This window comes from Molossus molossus, unplaced genomic scaffold, assembly GCF_014108415.1.
Source record: "Molossus molossus isolate mMolMol1 unplaced genomic scaffold, mMolMol1.p scaffold_m16_p_14, whole genome shotgun sequence".
Taxonomy (NCBI): Eukaryota; Metazoa; Chordata; class Mammalia; order Chiroptera; family Molossidae; genus Molossus; species Molossus molossus.
In genome coordinates, this window is record NW_023425349.1 from 45,115,674 (window position 1) to 45,120,542 (window position 4,869).

At 38.6% G+C, this 4,869-nt stretch overlaps 1 non-coding gene across 1 annotated transcript; it reads left to right on the forward strand.

Moving 5' to 3' along the window:
- The first annotated feature begins 2,723 nt into the window (after positions 1 to 2,723).
- Positions 2,724 to 2,826, forward strand: LOC118630418. Its single transcript, XR_004959640.1, has one exon. It is a non-coding gene; the product is annotated as a U6 spliceosomal RNA (small nuclear RNA).
- Positions 2,827 to 4,869: the final 2,043 nt, after the last annotated feature.

Here is a 4,869-nt window from a genome sequence, read left to right on the forward strand (position 1 = left end):
AGAAGGCCCCCATGTCATTTTCTTGCTCCCCAGGCTCCCACTCCCAGATTTCAGCACCCCGTTTAACCAAATCATCTTGGATTAAATGAGACTTGTCATGCATTTATATAATAGAGGGTGTCATCCCATGTCCTAAAAACCCACCCATTTGCTTTTAGTAAAGGGATTGCAGAAAATCACCAGGAGTAAAAATCAAGGAGAGGTTCCAGGGTTCTTGCTCAGCATGGGTTATGATTACATTTTCTCTCATCAAAGATAATTAGCCAAAAAGAGGGGAGGACAGGCTATTAGGGCCAACCCTGGGACTCTTGCAGTCATCCACCTTAATGATTAGTAACTTCATCCCAATCTAGCCACTTTGTCCTGGTCACACCTTGAACTTTGTCATTGCCAGAAGCTACTCTGCCTGAAGTCTCAATTGAAATATCCTGCTGTCTGACCACCACCTCCTGTCCTTTTAGTTTGCTTGCTCAGGTAACCCCCAGGTATAAATTTTTGACATTATTTTTGCAGCCAATACATTGATTCCCATCACATTTTCTTCATGTTATTTCCTTCCTCTCCAGGTGTATTCCATGGTTAAACATAATGAGTCCTTTGCAAATACTCTTGAGTTTCCTAGTCCTTCTGTGTCATAGTCATCTGACAAATCCCCAACCATAGAGGAACCTACCCTCTGTCCTCTCTGGACCTGCACTTGAGCAGTTCGATGTTACTGGACAAAAACCACACAAGTGCCTAGATGGGGTTCATTGGAAATTCATGATCTTAAGCTTCAAATTGGTATTCACCTTACTGTGTTTCCTTCTTTCTGCTATTATTTCCTTCTTTCACTTTAAACGTTCCATGACCCTTTCCCATCATCATTCTCACTGAATCCTTACCCCAGATTGACCCTGATCTTCCTCACTCAACAAAACCTGTAAACCGACCAACACTGGTACTGACCTTCATCTCACGCCCTCACAGCAAATGCTGCTCCTTCCACTTGTTTTTGGATTGCATCCACATCACTTCTGGTTATCTCATTCTTCAGTATCTCAGGAATTGTGTTAGCAGCATAAAAAGCAAACACCCTGCCCTGGTCGGTTTGGCTCAGTGGTTAGAGCTTCAGACCGCAGACCAGAGAGGCCTGGGTTCGGTTCTCACTAAGGGCACGTACCTCGGCTGCAGTTTGTCCCCGGCCCTGGTTGGGTTGTGTGAGTGGCAGCCACTCGATGTGTCCCTTTCACGTTGATGTCTCTCTCTCTCTCTCTCTCTCTCTCTCTCTCTCTCTCTCTCTCTCTCCCCCTCCCACTCTATCTGAACAAAAAATGGAAAAATGTCCTCGGGTGAGGATAAAACAAACAGAAAACAAACACCCTACTCAATAACCCATAAACATTTCCTTTCAATACAATAAATTTAGATCTAATAGGAGAATTTTTTGTATTGATTTTTTTCAGACAACTCATCTTGACTTCTTCCAGAAAATTAATCTGCCCCTTAAAGTACAATGTCTTATTTTCTGTCTTAGCAAATATTTACTTCTCTACCTAATTTTAATCATCTCCATAATCTGTGACATAGTTAGGGCTGTTGAAGACAGGGCATTGTGAACATCACTCATTCATAAGGTTGTCAGGAGTCAGAGCTAACTCAACGGCACACATAGGGCTCCCAGAAGAAACACAAGGAAGTCTCAATATTAGGTAAATACGAATTTAATTCAGTAGTTATTTAAAAGGTCAAAGAAGAAAAATTACTTGTTATCTCAATGGATGTTGAAAAAATATTTGGCAAAATTCAACATCAATTAATGTTAAAAACAAGGAATGAAAGGAAACTCTTACTTTATAGCAAAAATCATGTGTAATGAAGAAGCATTGAAAGAATTTTCTTTACCTTTGGACGTAATATAAGGATGCTAAGTGCTAGTACTTATGCTGTAGGTTTTGGCTAGTGCAATAACACACAAAAAGAATCAGACAGGTAAATATCTGAAAGGAAGAGTGAAAAAAAACAATTATTGCATTTTCTGACAACACGGTTATCCTTCCAGATGATCCAAGACAATAAAATGGCACACCGATAGAATTCTACACTACTAGAGCAATTGGATAAGATATTAAAATGCAAAAAATGATGGGCTTTTCATAAATTACCATAACCAGTTAGATTATACAGTTCCCAATAGAAACAAACAAACAATGAAATGGCTAAGAATAAACTTGAAAATATTTGTGCAATACCAGCTGAAAGCAATAACAACAATAACACTGTAAAATGTTATTAGAAGATATAAAAGAAGACCTAAATAAATGATGAGAAATACCATATTCTTAAATTTGAAAATAGTAACCCCCCCCCCCCAAATGTATTTACACATTCAGTGTGTCCCAGTCAAGTTTTACCAAGCTGAATATAACAGTCATACGGTCATATTTTAGAAGGTGGGTTAAAAATGATATTTTTCTATCTGTTCTTGGAAATTTTTTAAAAACAACAACCACCAAAACAACAAGGAAAAAAAAATAAAAAACAAACAAAAACCCAAAGTGAACACAAAACACCCAAAGGAACAGGAACATAAGCACTATCATCTGTGAATCTGGGAGGTACATGTGGAACTTTGAATCACACTATAGGACAAAGCACTAACAAATCAGTGGACTGTAAACAAGGATGCAGGAAGATGCCAGCAGTATCCATGTGGCTGGAGAAATAAAATAAAACTGGCATGCTTGCTTCAGCAGCACATATATTAAAATTGGAATGATATAGAGGAGATTAGCATGGCTGCTGCGCAAGGATGACATGCAAATTTGTGAAGCGTTCCATATTTTTAAAATGGATAAAAGACTTAAATGTGACTCATGAATCCATAAAAATCCTAGAAGAAAATGTAGGCAACAAAATCTCATACATCATACACAGCAGAATTTTCACTGATACATCACCTAAAGCAACAGAAACAAAGGAGAAAATGAACACATGGGACTACATCAAACTCAAAAGCTTCTGCACAGCAAAAGAAACAACCACCAAAATGGAAAGGCAACTCACTCTATGGGAGAGCATAATTGCCAATGATACATCAGATAAGGGGTTAATTTCCAATATATATGTAGAGTGCTCATACAGCTCAAGAAAAGGAAGACAAAGAACCCAATTAAAAAATGGGCAGAAGAACTAAATAGACACCTCTCCAAACAGGACATACAAATGGCCAAGAGACATATGAAGAAATGCTCAACATCACTAATCATCAGAGAGATACAAATTAAAACAACAAAGAGGTATCACCTCACACCTGTCAGAATGGCCGCCATCAATAAGTCATCAAACAACAAGTGTTGGTGAGGTGTGGAGAAAAGGGGACTCTAGTACACTGGTGGGAATGCAGTCTGGTGCAGCCACTGTGGGAAACAATATGGTGTTACCTCAAAAAATTAAAAATTGAACTGCTATTTGACCCACTTTTAGGAATATACCCTAAGAAGCCTGAAACACCCATTAGAAAGAATATATGTACCCCCATGTTCATAGCAGCACTATTTACAATAGCTAAAATCTGGAAACAGCCCAAATGTCCATCAGTAGACAAATGAATAAAAAAGCAGTGGTACATATACACAATGGAGTACTATGCAGCTGTAAGAAGGAAAGATCTTTTATCCTTTGAGATGACATGGAGGGAACCTGGAAAGTATTATCCTAAGTGAAGCAAGCCAAGCAGAGAAAGACAAATATCACATGATCTCACTTATTTGTGGAATATAATGAACATAACAGTCTGAGGAATGGGGTAGTCCCAGAGATGTGGAAGTGAGGTACAGACTGACAATCCCCAAAAGAGGGGGTGGGGGGTAGAGATAAACCACAGAACTTATATGCATGTATGTATGAACAAAGGACATAGACAACAAAGCTGGGGACAGGGCAGGGAGGGTGGGGGAGAGGGAGGGAGGTATCAATGAGGGGAAAAGGAGAAACATCTGTAACAAAAATAAATTAATTAATTAAATAAAAAATAAATAAAATAAAACTGGCAAAGCATAGTTCTTCAAAGTAAATGCTATACCTAAGAGGCAAAACCAACAACCAGTGATGTCAGGATGGGTACATGGGTTCCTGTGCTTTTCATGAAGAAGGGCAGTCAGGGCTGAAAAAGGAATCACAGAAACAAGCTGCATTTTCAGGTAGTCTTTCTGTCAGGCAGCGCGGAAGACAGAGGCTACCTTGTAACAGCTCAAAGGCTGCTCATCTCTATTAATTGATCAAGAAATACAGAGAGAAGGTAAAAATAGCCAGTATTAGGGATATAGGGGAATATATCACACAGACATAAAGATAAAAGGAAGTACAGTGGATGCACAGTGTATGATATTATGATGATAGCTATATGTCATTATACATTTGTCCAAACCCTTAGAACAGTGATTTTCAACTGATGTGCCACAAGAATTTTTAAAACACACAATACCTAACTATTTAGTCAGGGGCACTGACCTCTTGTCCTTTAAATTGTCAGACAAAAAAATGACAACAGCCAAAATAACAATGGCCATCGAGTATGAATGCCCTGTCTTGAACCATAAATATATAGATCATATAATAGAGCTGCATCTTACTGGTCATGTTGCATGATAAGGTTGCATCTGATTGGTTAGTTCTTGGTATGAGAAATCCTTACATACAATTATAGACACCTGTGCTTTTTAAAAATTAATTAATTTATTTTTGTTACAGATGTTTCTTTTTTTTCGTCCACTGATTCCCCTCTCCTCCTCCCTTCTCACCCTGTCCCCACCTTTGTTGTCCATGTCCATTGTTCATACATACATGCATATAAGTTCTGTGGTTTATCTCTCCCCCACCCTCTCTTCT